Source organism: Aegilops tauschii, chromosome 5 (genome assembly GCF_002575655.3).
Source record: "Aegilops tauschii subsp. strangulata cultivar AL8/78 chromosome 5, Aet v6.0, whole genome shotgun sequence".
Classification (NCBI taxonomy): domain Eukaryota; kingdom Viridiplantae; phylum Streptophyta; class Magnoliopsida; order Poales; family Poaceae; genus Aegilops; species Aegilops tauschii.
In genome coordinates this window covers 3,724,154-3,740,865 of record NC_053039.3, presented here as the reverse complement: position 1 = coordinate 3,740,865, position 16,712 = coordinate 3,724,154, and positions in this window count along the sequence as shown.

Here is a 16,712-nt window from a genome sequence, read left to right as displayed (position 1 = left end):
ACGTGTACATGATGCCAGCCTGCGTCTCGACGCGCTCTGAGTGCCGCCGAGCACTCTGTTTCGCGCGTGCTCGCTTCCCCGACTGCCATAGCGCGCCAAACCTCGCCACCATCTTCGTCCCAACCCCCTTAACTCCACCCTGGCACTCGCCGATGCCGGAGCTCGCCGCAGCGAGCACGGGCGTGGTCCGGCCAACGTAACAGTGCGGTGCGCACTGTGCTCGTCGCCAGCCCAGTGCCCCTGTGCTCGTCACCGTTCGCCCACAGTCCCCGCGTGAGTTGCGTCGCCTTCTCCCCCTCTCACTGACGCCGCTCGTCGCCGGGCGCCGTGTCCACAGGCGGAGCCCGAACCCCCCTTGGTGCTCGCCTATAAATGGAGCCCTCTCTAGCCTCCTCGAGCATGATCCTCCACTCCCACACACTCCACAAACTTGTAGATAGCCGTAGCCTGGCCGGGCAGGCCGCGGACCGCCGTCCCCGAGCTCGAGCTCGCCGGCGATCCCCTCGGGTCGTCGCGGTAGCTCCAGCCCCTCCCTGGCCTGGGCGACCCTTCCAGAGCCTCCGCCACTCTTTGATGAAGTCGTTCCGTCCACTTGGAGCCCCTGGAGTTGCCTCTGTTCGCCGTCGTCTTCCTCTCCGGCGACCTCCGCTCTCTGCCTCCGCTTGCGAGGTCGATTTCGACGCCGTCCGACCACCCCTAGCTACGCTACGGGTACGGGCAGGTGCGCCTCCATCCCCTCTCTTGATCCCTCGATCTCGTTTTGGCCAAGGAGCCCTCGCCGCCGGCGTGAGCTCCGGCGAAGCCGCGACCCCCTCTGTTTCCTCCTCCCTCTCCCCCTTGCCTGACTAGCAGGGCCCGCTAGTCAGCCACTCAGTACGTGCGCGAAGCGGTACGAGTGGTGGCGCCCCGAGGCTTTACACCTTCGACGTCACCCCCCCTAGTTTGTTTTATTTAAATTTAAATTCATATATATTTTCCAGAGAGCTTGAAACAGCTATAACTCTTTAACCATAAGTCCAAATGAATTGATTCTTTTTGCATTGTGTTCTTTGCAAGGAAATCTAACAGCTCACCAAAAATGAGATTTTTCTGTGCTGTCTAGATTTTCTGGTGATTTTCAGAAGGGTTCTTGATATTTTCTTCTTGTGTTTAAATTTATTTTCAGAGGGTGAGGCTTGTCTTGAGGATCACCAGAAGGCTTGTGAACCTCATCTGCACTAAGGCAAGCCACATCAACATTTTCATGGTGCCATTTCAATATTTACGATTTTCTTACTTGAATGAAAGATTTAATCCATGCATTTAAATAACTATTATGTTATTCATATTCTGTTAAGTGCTTGTTTTAGTTAATATGCTTGATTTACAGAATGTTTGAAACTAACTTAGTTGGTAAAGAAACTAGGATTCATTTGTGGTAATGAAAGAATAATATTGTTATGCGTATGAGTAATTACCTGAAGTTACTTTCTTGCATGAGTAAAACAATCAAATTTGCTAGAAAATATTCTGTTTAAAGTGAGGTTTATCCTAACCAGAAAAGTGGCATGAGTTGTTGATGTTTATGCTTAGTGTGAATATAGTTGACTCGGTCATTTCCGTTAATATGTGATGCATATGTAGTGTTGCATTTTCATGGCATGTGATGACACCGGTCATTTTTACTTTAAGTTGAACCTGAATATAACTCAACTTGAATATATCGTTGGCCGGGTCATGGTGCCACTGAATCGAGTTTTTCCCAGTGCAACCACATTTGCCTTTATGGGAAGGCCTTGATTCGGTCCGTTGTGATGCCTCTGGTCATTGCCTCCAACTAGGGAAGGTTATGGGCATGCTTACCCTGGCCCGGTAAGCAGACATAACCTTGTGTGCCCGTTGTTGAGATTATGGTACCGGGTCCCCTTGTGGGATCGTTTTGGCCACGACGGTGGTCGTTGTGTCTTTGGTAGACACGGGGCCACCCAGGACTAGCCTGATGGGGAGTGAATCGGAGTGGCCGGGAGAGTGTCATGGCAATGGAGGGGTTTTGTCGGAATGCCGTTGGTCCACCCGAATGGGAGTGCGAGGCCATGGGTTCCGTGGTGTGGGTACAGTGTGCTACCTCTGCAGAGTGTAATAATCTATCGATAGCCGAGTCCACGGTTACGGACACGCTCGTAGTAGGTCACACCATGGGTCAACGTTCAATAAATTTTGCACACTAAGTTATGAACTTTGCACTGTTGTTGATGGTGGGAAAGCCATCGAGATGTTCGAGACCAAGTATTGGTCGTGGTTGTGATCGCCGTAAGGATCACGAGATACCCCTAGTCAAGACCACGATGGTGGTACGTTTGTGATCCAAGAACGATCACGGTTGGTAAGCCAGTCCCGAGGGACTTTTATCACAAGAGCATGATCACAGCATGTTGAAACATTATTGCATTATTAATTGGTTAATTATCATGATATTGTTTGTCATTATGAATATGCCTGTTGTGAGCTTGCAAGTACATTCCATTTACTGACCTGGCGTGTCATGCCAGATTTCAGGAAAGTCTCGTTGGAAAGGAGTGCTGCTCAAGTCTAGATCGTGTCCACATCGGTGTCCCTGTGCTATGGAGTTTCCGCTACGACGTTGTTCTGCTGCCGCGTAGTTGTTATGATCGAGGCCCCTTTATGTTCACTAAATAATGTACATATTGTTCAGCCGCACCGTGTGTGCCGCTTGGCCTCGACACCTGCTGTAATATAAACTATGATCCGCTAGCATCAATAAAGCGGTTGTTTTCTGTACCAAGATGTTGTGTGTTGCCAGAAGACATGGTCTCTGGGCTAGCAATGCATGGTAAACCGGTCGCTCTGAGCCGAGGTGCCACAGGTCACCTCAGGATTGCAACCATCATACAATGGAGTGTTCGAGTCTATAACCAGTTGCTCCAGCTTAGCCTCCTCTCTAGAAGCAGCTCTCTCAGTACTCGTCTCCTTGCGAAGCAGTGCTTGAACATGAGGGTCCCGCATGATTGAACTTAGTACCGACGAACTCTGCTGCGTGGAGTCCACGTCGTTCTCTCCGCCACCATGTCCGGCCCCTTCTCCGCCGCCATGTCCGGCCTCTTCCCCGCCACCATTATCGATCATCTCCTCGTCTTGCCCCGTGTCATCATTGCCTGCCCCGTCGGTGTCCTCAACATCGTCATCCTCATCTTCAATTATCCACCGAGTATAGCCATCTATGAAACCAGTCATGAGCAGGTGCGCTTCAACACGACCATCGTCATAGGGGTCGAGCCAAACTATTCCTTTGCATTTTTGACACGGACATAAAACCTCTGTCGGGTTATTTTCTTTCATGTCCTGCACCGCCGACCGCAACCACCTGTCCACCATCGTTTCACTGACCATCATGAACGTCTGCACGGTAATAATAAACAAATTGATTATAAAAATGCGTGCATGCATCAAAGTCATACAAAAATTCGGCATGACCTTCCCTAAAAATAGGACCTATATAGATCTAGAGTTTGCCCGGAATTCACCGAAACGGAAATAAATCGACATTTCGGCAAAACATAGGCAACTCAAAAGCACAATTCGGCGTCAACTCATGCCACACACACAATTTCCATCATATTGCCCAATTATCATATCACGCACACATACACATATTTCCATTTTGCAAAAGCATGAAATTTTAATCACCTCTATCTCGAGATCGAGCACACGGTGGAGATGATGATGTAGGGAGATCAAAAGTGCACAAAGCTCTTCTTGACAAAGATAGATCTAGTTAGGGGGCAAATAGGTCACTTGACTAAATGCTACATCTACCTAGCTTGCTAATTTGGGAGGAGACAACTTCAACTAGTGGAGGGTGAAGGAAAAAGATAAAGGAGATGCATTAATGGAGGTTGTGTAGTTAGCTAGGAGTAATGAAGAGAGAGAAAGGTAGGTAGAAGAGGGAGAGTAATGGGGGGGAGAAGTCTTCAGGAAGAAGAAGAGTGAGAGAGGGAGGATGTGGGAGGTAGGGGAAAGGGAGGAGAGGAGATGGGGGAGGGGAGGACGGGTGGGAAAAGGTGGTGGGGTGCTGCACCTTAGCAGTAGTGCGGGAGGAAAAGCGCGCTACTGCTAAGGGTGTAGCAGCAGCGCGCTTTTCTCACATGCGCTACTGTTGGGCCAACCGTGTGGAAAATTTCAAAATTAGCAGCAGCGACGTGACCAAAAAGCGCGCTACTACTATTGCTTTAGCAGTAGCGCGCATCATGCCACCGCGCTGCTGGTAAACTTAGGTTGTTGGGTACTGTCGGTACATTTTTATAGCAGCGCGGTTTATCCATCACGCGCTACTGATAAAATTTCATCAGCAGCGCGCTTTTCTTAACCTCGCTACTGCTAATTAGCAGTAGCGCCTCTTTTTGTGCCGCGCTGCTGCTAAGATTCTGTGTATAAGGTTTTCCCTAGTAGTGACGGTGTGTTGCATCTTATCTAAGTTATTAGGGTTTATTATGTGTGTTAAAAAATGTCCGTGCCCAAATATATCATTTCTTCCCTAAACCTAGTCATGAAGTTCGAGAACTTGTGGTTTTCATTAATGAAAATCGGAGGGGGTGAGAAGCCCTCTCTTTCATTCAAGAAAAACAAGTCATGAACTAACATGCAAATTTATTCCTTTAAATCCTAAACCATGTGCCACTCTAACCCTAAACCAAGTGCCACTCTAACCAAAATCATGTGGCAGTGCAAACATACGTTTCCAACCCTCCAAATTTTCAGTGCAAATCAAAGGAAAACCACTCTCACGCGTGTGCAAACATTCATGGTCTCACTATGTATACCTTCCTTCCCTACCCATGTCAAAGTCTTTCCATCTGTCCTAGCGGTTACCAGCGCAGCCCTAAACGCCACAAACCCACGCGGTCCTGGGTTTGAGTCCCCAGTCGCACCAATTTTTTGTGCATTTTCCACCCTTCATTATTTTAGACATATTTTTTTCCCTCAATGTAATGCCCTTAAAAAATGTTCATTTATTTTGGCACCAGAGCTGAGGCACATTTTCCATGACATTTTGGTCTTTGATTTAAATCACTGTGTATTTGAATTGGAGTAATTAAATTGCTATTAAATATTAGCAGCTCCAAAAAATTTCTGACCTTAATTGTTTGGCTCTGGAATAATTCAATAAGCTTCCACAAAAAGTTTCAGCATTATGATTTACTGCCTAAATTAAATCAGAACAGAAAACAAAAAAACACACAAGAGAACCCCCGAATGGGCCTAATTGGATGCAGTTGGCCCATTAGTCTAGCCTGCACTTGGCTCTACGCTCTGAATTTGGCCCACAGAGGAACCTTTTTTTGACAGAAAGGCAAAGCAGAGAGCTGCATTTCATTGATCAAAAGTTTCTGAATTCCTCATTTCTTCTCCTTTTTTCAACGTATTTAAATGTTGGTCACTTCTTCTCTTCTTTTTTTCAACATTTAAACAACTTTGACCAACATTTAAACTAGGTGAATTTCTCATACAATTTCAAGCTTACAAATTCCTCCATAATTCATGCCTTTCCATACATTTTGAACATTACAACCAGTGCGATTACCATACCTACAAATGCCCAAAAGTATTTGCAAATGGGTATTGGTAGTGCTTGATCTTCAAGCTTCCTAACCGTCTTCTTCAACATGCTAAGCTCAACGGCTAGCTCTCTGTCAGTGCGTGCTTCGCCCTCCATATCTTCTTCTGGAGCTCGTGCTGCGGCCACTGCCGTTCGTGGCAGCATGCACAACCATTCTTCATGCTCTTCTTGCAGTTCATTCATCAGAGTCTTGGCCAGAGCATCGACCCAAAGAAAGAAGCATGTCACCTGCATGAACACTAAACAGATCAACCCATTGCTCAAAGATCCCGACCATGAAAATGGTGCAATTGCCCCGATTCTTACCCCATTCTCGCTGCACACGTAGAACGGACGATTCTGGTTCCTCGGTGTGTGAGAAACCCTCCGAACAACGCCCGCCCGGCACCGCGGACAGACGAAGACAAGCATGTCCAAATGCGCCCGGCTCTGCATCCGCGAGGTGGCGCGGGAGCTTGAGGAAGACATGGAGCTCGGAGCCGAAGGGGATCTCAACGCCGCCGCGCCCTCCACAGCTAGCTTCCCACCGCCGTGCTCTCTCTCTCGCAGTGGTCACCGCCGTGCTCTCTCTCTCTCGCCGTGGTCACCGCCGTGCTCTTTGTCGCCGTGGTCACCGCCGTTGTGTGTGGCCCGCTTATATAGCACACCCGCAACGGCTCTCTGCTCAATGGCTCTTTGTTGGGTCCCACAAGCCACGCGTGCAACGGTCTGAATAGAATTGGCCGTCTCTGCCGCCTGGTCCCACCTGTAAGGGCCGAGTCAAAAGGTTGACCTGACGGAGACGGCAGAGTTCATGGAACGAGTCGGTGTGCACGGACTAGGGGCAAAACTGAGCACAATTCGCATCTGAGGGCAAAACTGAGCACATGGACACCACTGAGGGCAAAAGGATAATTAACCCTTAATTAATTACCTGCATATATCATTGATATACATACGGGTGATATGTAGTTAAGCGCTTGTGCACAACTAATATTCATCAGGAAATTTAAAAGGAATAATATTCACAAATTTTATGCGAGTTAATAGTCGTCAAATCATTAAGTTTTTCTTTCCCCTCTCGGAAGGCGACTAGTGAAAGTCTTCCTCCCCTCGATCTCCACCGGCGAGCCCGTGGATTCGCCTCTCCTATGCCTGCCGCTCCGGCGGCCGGTGGCGGGGAGGGGATTTCTGGTGCCCCAGATCCGGCTAGTAGATTGGTAGGGTTTAAGTCCTCGCATGGGCGACGTTTGGACCGATGGTGGCGGTTCTTCTTCGAGGCAGTCTTTCGGGCTCCGACCCTCCTCAAGTTCGTCCGTTGGAACGGATTAGACGGAGCTCTGGCGTAGATTGCTGCCAGCTCCTCAGGGTGGCGAGGTTAGGATTTCTCGTCCTATGTACGCAACGGTGATATTTGGTTCAAGTTCTTCAGATCGATTCAAGAATTCAACGGTCACGGCTGCGGCTCCGGGGAGCTGGTCCTTACGGCATGCACACAAAGACTTCGGACTGTTATCGACAAGATCAGGCCGGCTCCGGTATGGGAGCGACGACGCCGCGTCGACGGCTCGTTCTAGCGGCGGCAATGGTTGTTCGATGGTTCATGAACCTCGATATAATTTTTGTTATGTTTGAGATGTTTTGTATTTCCGTGAATCTCTATATAATAGATCTAATCTTTTTTTTAAGAGAACAAGTCAGACGGGATATCTGCACGTAGCCATCGATCAAGATTTTCGGTATAAATCCATGGATGGAGCCACCGGAGGAGTACCTACACCACGCAGCCGGCCAGCAAGGCTTAATATTATCAACTGCAAGAGTTTAGTTACTGCATGCGTTGCTGCCGCGTCTCCCATTGACGTGGACGGAGACCTCACATGCTGCATAGCCTAGATGCTGCAGCTTAATTGTTTGACATGGACATGCATGCACGTCCACCTCTAGCGACATGTATGTATACAACTAGTTTTGTTTCTTGCATGTACTGTACACATGATGAGTTTTGACCTCTCCATGTGCTGTAACGCGCACGGAACGTCGATGTTTACAACTAGTACTAGTAGGAGTATCAGTGTTGTATTGCATGTACGGCCCTTCCTTACTTGATTAGGAAGAGGTCCTGGTTAATTACTAATTCGGATATACACAGGGGCACGCAGGTGTGGGAGTACGCACCTGCCAAGCTCTGTCCGGACGCTTGATTGCCTTGCGAATCGTGAAGTAGTTGAATCTCGCATGAGGGCATGACAAGTTTAAAGTTTTAATCTTTCAAACTTGCGATTTTTCATATGAAACATTTGATTCTCTCGGACGCTCGTACCAAATTTCAGAGCTGAAACTTTAAGCAATTTGTTTTGTCGGTCACATGTACTAAAAATATGATTTTATTGGTCGCTCTTACTAACATTAGAAAGTTGAAATTTAACAAAACCTAAAAGACACAACCAGGGAAGAGGATTTGGGGCACACAGGTGCGGGGCTTTGATTAAAAAATAAATTGTGGAGGGGGTGTGGCTTTGATTCAAAAACAAAATGAATTATTCAATGGGTTGATGTGGACACTAGCAGCTGCGTAGTGCGTACGTACGTGTCCAGACCAAGTAAGCAGGGAAGGATGAGTCCAAAGCGGGCCAAAGCATCTTTGAGACTCGATCGCTCTACTTCTTGCATTGTTCTGTTAGTCTCAACTTAACTGCATGCACGTTTGCCTCAAAAAAAAAATTTGCATGCACGTAACTATCTAAAATAATTAGATTAATCTACCTCTTGTGCGCTTGGACTGCTACCATCTTTGAAACTCTGCGTCAGCTGATAGATGAGCCGGTGGACGAGGCGCTGAAAGCCAAAAGATCAACAAGTCGATTGAGTGAGATACCTAGCTCCAAGTCACATTATAATAATGGACTAGGGGACAACGTACTATACTCCATGTACACACCATACTATTTCGCTGACTTACTAATTGCATACATACGATCCATGCTCGATTGATGACAACACAAAACATTGTTTTTTCTCGCTTGGTTGGCCAAGAGAGGATGGCCCAATTACGGCATGCACTTATGCAAGCAAGGGCAAGGGACCGTCTGACTAACTTTTCTTCAACTGCCGGTCCAATTACGGCATGCCCGTTCGGCTTCAACTCGAGAGCATTGACACCTTTACTTGGCACCTCTGATGCACTCTATCGAGGATTGTGGGCTGACTTATCCGACAAAGGCATCCCAAGTAGAAAGCCTTTCGCTTTCTTTATTATGCTCATCTCGTGAACAATTTGGAATGAAAGAAATGTCCGTGCCTTTCAACACAAGAGTGCCAGCCGATGCTTCTTCTCTCCGGCATAAAAACGAAGCATTCACTTGGGTCGCCGCGGATGCTAAGAGCATCTCCAGCCGTGCCCCCAACAGACCACCCAGACGATTTTTTAGTGCCGGCGGGCGAAAATCGGTCCAGTCGCGCCCCATGATCTCATTTAGCGCCGGTTTGGGCCGAAATAATAGCCGGCGCGCCCGAGTCGAACCCAAGCGCCCGGGATTCGCCTGGGAGCGCCGGCAGAAGCGAAAAGTGGCGTGTGCCCGCTCTGTCGGTGAGAGGAGGGCCTTTTCCCGCCGTTTCCTCCCGCTTTTCCCCCTCGGCTTCCCTCTCATTCTCCATTCCTCCCGCTAATCTCCTCCTCCTCCTCCCCTCCAAGCCGTCCAACATGCCGCCGAAGAAGTACATGGTCCCCCGCGCCACGACGGAGGCCACCGCCACCGTCGCCCAGCCAAAGCAAAGGAAGCAGAGGGCGCCGCCGTCCAAGCCCCCGGGCATGTCTAACGCCGACTGGAGGGCGGAAGTTCAGCGCCGGGAGGCTGTCACCAGCGACCGACGGAATAGGGCCAACGCCAAGAAGGCCCGGGACAGCGCGGCGCTCGCGACTGCGGCTGTGGCGGAGCAGGCGGAGCGCTCGGCCGAACAAGCCGAGGCGGCTCGCGCGGGGATGATGAATCCACCCGGCGGCCACGGCCCATACGCGTCCTGGAGCCAGCAAAGCGTCCGGTCTCCGGCCGGCTTCTCGTCGTCGCCACAGCCCTGGGGCTGCGCGCCGTCGCCGGGCTATGCCGATGGTAACGCGCACGGCGGGTTCAACCCCAACATCACCTTCCCCCATGGTCACCCGGCCAAGCGCACACCCTCGCCCGCTTTCGCCGGTGTGCAGTACCCTCCGTACACCTACTCGCCGCCGGCCTACGCAGCCTCCCCGACGCCCTCTCCGCCGTGGCGGCGCTCTCTACTCACAAGCCTCCTCGTCACATCTCGGCGACACCGACGCGACGGAGGCCCACATGGACGACATCATCACGACCGGCTCGGCCGCCACCGCCTCCCCCGGGTTCACCACCCAAGACGACACAATGGGCCTCAACAGCGACATGGACGGCGAGCTCGACTACGGCGAGGAGGAGCCAGAGGAGGAGGAGGAGGAGGAGCCGGCGCCGGCTCCGGCGAGGAAAGGGAAGAAGAAGAAGAAAAAGAAGAAGGGGGCCAGGACCGGCGAACCGTGCATCAAGTGGGCGTCCAAGGAGGACGAGTGCCTCGCCGAAGCGTGGAAAGTCGTCTGCCTCGACCCTATCACCGGCACGAACCAGAGCATCGATACGTATTGGGACCGCATCATGGCCGAGTTCGACGAGCGCAAGCTCGTCGACCCCTACCTCAAAGGCGTGCACATGCAACGTGGGTCGAAGGCAATGGCGAACTATTGGGGGCTCATCCAAACGGCGTGCAACAAATGGGATGGGATCGTCGAGGAGATCGCGGCTCGGCCGGAGAGCGGCGCCGGCATCGAGGATCAGGTATGCCACGCCGGGCTCTCTTTTTGTTTCGGCTTGTGCGCGCCCGCTGATTGTTGTTTCTCGGCGCAGCTGATGCGGATGTTCGCCATGTTTCGCCAGGACAGTAGCGACCAAGACTTCAAGTACCTCCACGTCTTCAAGCGGATCGAGAAGTGCGAGAAGTGGGCGGATGTCCGGTGCACCCTCGCCAAGGCCAAGGAGACGTAAAAACCTGACGCGCCGACACCAGGCGCGGCAAAGGGGCGCCCAGACGGCAACAAAGGGGCCAAGAAGGGGAAACATGCCGAGTCGGCTACTGCATGCGTGCACGAGTCCATCGAGCATTGCCTTGCCGACGCCAAGACCCGGGCTGCCCAGCGGGAGGAGAAGACCGAGGCACGGTGGTCGGTGTTGATGACAAACAACGCCGTCAAGCTCGACCTGCTCCGGACCAACGTTGCCGCGAAGAAGAGGACACCGACTTGGCTTTCCTGATGGGCGGGGCGGACATGTCGGCGATGGACGAGCAGGTCAAGGCGTGGTACATGACGGAGCGCGGCCTCATCCTGAACCAGATGTCGTCGATGGCGCCGCCAACTCCTAGGCCGCCGCCAAGCCTAAGCGATGATACCTCCACGACGCCCAGCAGCACAAAAGCCGCGCTGAGGCCTCCCTGCACAGAAGAAGCCGCGTCGACGCCGCCCAGCCCGCGCACGCCGACTCATGCGACGCCGGAGGCCAACACCGCCGTTTGATGCATCGAGTCCTTTCTTTTTTTTTGCGCGCTGAACTGTGGCAACGTGATCGCCGGACTTGTGGTGTTTTATGGGGGCGGGAAATGGACCCGTTTGAATTTGTGACGCCTTGAGGGCGGCGCCTGGGGCATGGCTGGGACCTAGATCACCTAAGGGCCTAAAAATCGCTGGGCGGGCGTCCGAAAGAGCGCCGGCCTTTGTGCTGGGTGGCCGAACGAGTGGAGATGCTTTAAAAAATTGAACACAATCACGCCATCTAGAGTACAAACATTCGTTTTTATGTGCTGTTGTCACAGAAACTTAAACAAATGAGTTTCGACCGCTCCGTCAGCTGCAACGCGCACGCAACGTCGAAGTAATAATAATCGTCTGAACAACTACGTACGGCATTTTCTTACTTAACTAGGAATCAGTCAGCAGAAGGGGTTAATGCATGGGTGATGTGAGCTCGTGTGGACACCGACGGAAGGGCAGCTGCGTGCGTGTTCAGACCAAGCAAGAGTCCAAAAGACGGGTCAAAAGTTAGCAGTGCTGCATTCATCTACGTACGTACTTGAGTATGTAGTTCTGCAGTGCTCATGCGGTGTCAGCTCATCTGGAGACAGGCACACACGCTGCATATACGATATCCATGCCCTCGATCGACGACTATACGAACGTACGTACTATAGCTTGCTTGCTTGATTGATTGATGCTCGTGCTGACCCCTTGCACGCTAGAGTATGTAATTCAGACTGCCACTAGAGTATGTATACGTACAGTGACTGCCACTCCTGTATGTTCAGATTGGATTGGATTGGATTGCTCCATGCCTTGCCTGGAGTTGGAAGACTATGCTTGTTTGGCTGTAGTAGGTAAGCACAGTGCACAGATAGTACTAGGATTTTACACCTAGGCATGCAGGCAGTTTCTGGAACCGGCCGGGCGGCCAGATCGAGCATGCACATCCATGCATGCATCACCACATGTCCAGCTTTTCCCGGTCCCTTATCATTATCAGTTGATGAGGTCAAGTGGAGTGAGTGGAGATTGATTGTGCGCCTGCATTTTTCATTGTCCAATCGTCGATCCACATCAAGGGCACGTACCAAGATGCAGGGCCTATCCAATTCAAAAGAATTTTGAAAGACTGCAATCATTAGGAAGTTGTTCTAATTATTCCTTTGCATATCGTTTTTATAGGAAATTTTGCATACACTCAACCCTCATTAAAGGACTCCTTCATTTTCTTTTTCCATGACGCCATCAAAGCAACCCAAGTATTGTATTCGAATGGGCATTCTTGTAGAATTATGTGAATCAAAGAGGCCGACAACCACATCGATCATTGCACTATGAGATGGATTGATGAGCTAGCATAATATGTCTCCACTACTTCTCCTACCAAACCAAACCCTGCCATCTCCTTTTCAAAGGCACTCGGCCTAGGGTTCCCTTAACTAAATGCATTTGACTCAAACATCGGTATTATCCTTTCCAGATACCTAAAATTCAGTCTTAATTTTTCCACCTAAAATCCTAAATATATTCAACACAAATTCCAACACGTAAACATGACTAGTCTGCGCTAGGCCAGGGTAGAATGGTGTATTTGTGTTTCCAGGCACGTGGGAAACAATTACACTTATTTTCCAAAATGAAAAATATATAGACTAAATCAATCGGCCGGTCGACCTCTGTATCAATCAATTAATCATGTAATAGTCGTCATTTACTAGTAGCTAGAGGAATTAAGGCCATACATATATACATTGTTGTCATACTGTAGTACAAGCAGCCCCCTCCCTCTTAATTACCTTCATCTATCATTGATCTATGTACACAGTTGCAAACTGAACACCACCACTAGTATACATCAACTTGATTTCCTACGGAAGATCAATTGGTATCGCGAGAAGCTATAGCTAGGGCGGGTGCAAGTTAAACTGAATGAAAGAGACAAGAGATCGATTAGTACGCAGCAAGTCAAAAGTAAGCAAAACCTAGCTAGCTAATGCCAACCTTCAGCCCCTACCCAGCAACATTAAGTGACTGGTATCTTAAGATCCAAGAGATGTATGGTGAATCCATCACATGGAGTATATCATCTAGATAGTGTCAAAAAAATGTCTTACATTTTGAGACAGAGGGAGTACAAGTTTAAGGATCGTTCTCTACTTGTTGGATATCATGCTGGTCCTGCATGGCTACAAAAGAGAGAGAGTCAGAAAGAGTGACACATCATAGTAGACCTTTTTCTATTCGCGGCACAAAAATGAAATGAGACCAACAAGATCGATCACATCAAATAATCATGAACACATGTGATCAAAAACTTTTAGCCAAGGGCTCGTATACTCAACATGTGTTCATGATTATTTGATGTGATCGATCGTGTGGCGAAACTCAACACAACCGGGTCGGAAGGATCACGGTGAAGCAGTAGCAGGTGGATCTTGGTCACCGCAGAACCTACTTGACGCAACAACTGCAGAAGCCATTGCTTTGAAGAAAGGCCTGGGTTTTTTGTAAAGTCTGGGCTGTTCCTCAGTGATCGTCGACTCAGGTTATATGAAGCTTATTAGGGCATGCACTGGTACTAGTGAAATTGTAGAGTCCATACACATCGATCCTTGCTGATTGTTTCCAAAGAGCTAGACATATTGGTGCAATTTCCTTCCAACACTGCCCGCGGGAGGCAAACAAGAGGTGGCGCATAATCTAGCAAGACATAGTTTTGATTCTGTTATTTAGGATGGTGGTAGGTACCCTTTCTTTTGTCTTGCAAGATGTACCACCAAGTCCTTTTATCTCTGCTCCGACCTACATGTTCAAACAATTGATACATTTTTTGCGCAAAAATAAAAAATGATACATTTGCGGATTCTTTTTGTATTTTCTTACAACCATTTAAAAGTTTTAACTTTATCGAATCTGCTTAAAACAAAGTAAGCATTGGCTCCAAATGCAAAAATAAGAAAAGCGTTTAGGTTCTTCCCGCCAATTTTTACCATTGCTTATGAACTGTGCACAAGAAAATAAAAAAACCATGGCTTCCACGAGTGTAAAAGTAGTATTGTAGGCCCATTTTCTTCATTATACTTACAATTAACAAATGATGGGTAGTTTTATGTCTCGCTTAGAGCGAGCGCGACACTCGCCTCGCTTACGATGAAATCATTGGGCCTGGCCCAAAAAACATGCAGTTTAGCGCACCACATTTTTCTCTAGGAAGCATGCCAGGATTATCTCTAGGAAAGCATACCACAGTTCTCTCCTACAAAGCATGCTCGGTTTTCTTCTATGAAACATTTTTTCTCCATTCTATATGCATTCAAAAATATTCTTAAAATATATATTTGTACATTTTAAATTTACTAACTAAAGGAAATATTCGTGCAGTGTAAAAAATTATTTGAGCAATTTTAAAAAAATGTGAGACACATTTTAAAACTGTTCACATGTTTGAAAATATGTATACGACATCCAAAAAGTATTCATGATACTACCAAAGTTTATTCGCATAATCTCATAAATATGCCGGTAACGTTCAAAAAATTGGCTGTGAAATTTAGAAAGTATTCACATGTTTAAAAATATGTCATTATAGACCATGAAACGTAAAAATGTGTTCATATAATATTTTAAAATGGTCATAACATATAAGAAATATTTGTGTCATTTGCAAACAATTTTTCATAACGCCGAAAAAAATATTCACATGTTTAATAAAATTTTCGTGAAAATGTAAATGTTTGCGCAATCTTTTTAAAAATGCTCATGAAATTGTAAAAAGAATCTTTGTGCAAATTTTGTGAAACGTTAAACTGTGTTTGCGATTTTTTTATAAAATGTTCATGACATGTAGAAACATGGTCATACACTAAAACCATAAGGATTAAAAAATTCATGATTTTTAAAAAGAAAGAAGGACAAAAAAAGAAAAGTAATAAACGAATAGAAAAAAAAAGGAAGGGACAAAGATAAAGAAAAACACAGAAATCTGCCCAGTCTGGGGAATAAGTGGAGGTGGTGCGGTGGCAATTTAATCAGTCCGTTCTTCGATCTAAATCATTCATAGGTGAGCATATGTACGTGCACACAAATCACAACATTTGCCATCACCTCATTCATTGCAGTGTTTTTTTCTTCTGAAGGGAGGGGTCTCCTAGCCTCTGTGCATCACACCATGCACACAGCCTGCTTCGTGTTGGCAACAAGGAGCAGTAGGCACATACCCGACATCGACCGATCATTGCACTATCTAGTTAGGGTGCTCCCCAAAGAGAATTAGGATCTGGTCTTGCGGTTGGACAACATACTCTATCTTCTTTGAAAGCCTAGATACGATCGATGGTGGAGAACGACGCGTTTACTCGGAGTCATCTATAGCCGACTTTTATTAGAGTTAGTACAAAGTTCAGACACTTATTTTGAGACGGAGGGAGTACAATAGATTAGATTTAGGTTAGTACAAAATAAGTGTCTCCGGCATCATGGCGTACCTAGCGGAGACGGGTCTAACTAGAGTGTTGAGACCACCCAGAAAGAACTCTCAAGATTTATGAAAAAGTTCATGCATGGTTGTAGTTTATTTGTGAGATGTGAATCTACAAAACAGTCAGAAGGTAATATGAATATCTGTTATCTTCTGCAAATAAAAGAAATCAGCTCTGGCCCGAAAGTAGTGGCCAATACCCCAGGTCCAGCGACAATCCCATAAATAGAAGCAGGAAAATGATGGCCCAATACCCAAGGACCACAAAACATATATATACAAGATATATGTTTGTTGAAAGAAAGAACAGCGCCCTCGAATGAAATTACTAAAAGAAGTGATTCATGGCCCATGTTAACTAAAAGGTCCTCTAATGAAGAGGGCCTTAGAATGAGCCCAATTGAGACTACTATGCTATATGCTAGTAAAAATTAAAATGTTTGTTATGCTAATTCAGTATAACAAACCTTCTGTTATCTTCTGCAAATAAAAGAAATCAGCTCTGGCCCGAAAGTAGAGGCCAATACCCCAGGTCCAGCGACAAGCCCATAAATATAAGAGCATCTCCAGCCGCGCCCCCCAACAACCCCCCCAAGGCCCGTTTCCCGCGGGAATCAATGCCAAAGTTGCCGCGCTGCCGCGCCGGTCAGCCTTTCATTGATGCCTCACGGGCGGCGCAGTGAAGGCGCGGCGACGCGCGTCCCGCACGCTCCCGCCACGCGGCACACGGCGGCAGCTCTACCACCGCCCATTTGCGGCTATAAAAGCCGTTTCCCTCGCCGGTGAACGCACAAGTTCTCGCCACCGGCGGCCTTCCCTCTACCTCTCGCCGTCGATGCCTGTCCCTCTCACCCTCTTCCCACGCCGACGTCTCAATAATCGAGCGCTTCCTGGGCGACGGCGCTGCGGCGAACGGCTTCGGCCGCCGCCATCTGCATGAGGATGAGGCGTGCCTCCTCTACGAGGCCGACTACCCGGCGCTCCCCGGAGATGCGGGTGCCGGGCACCTGGAGTCTCAGCGCTGGTGGCATCCCGGTGCCGCCCGCGCCGACCGGAGCGGCCCGGCGAGC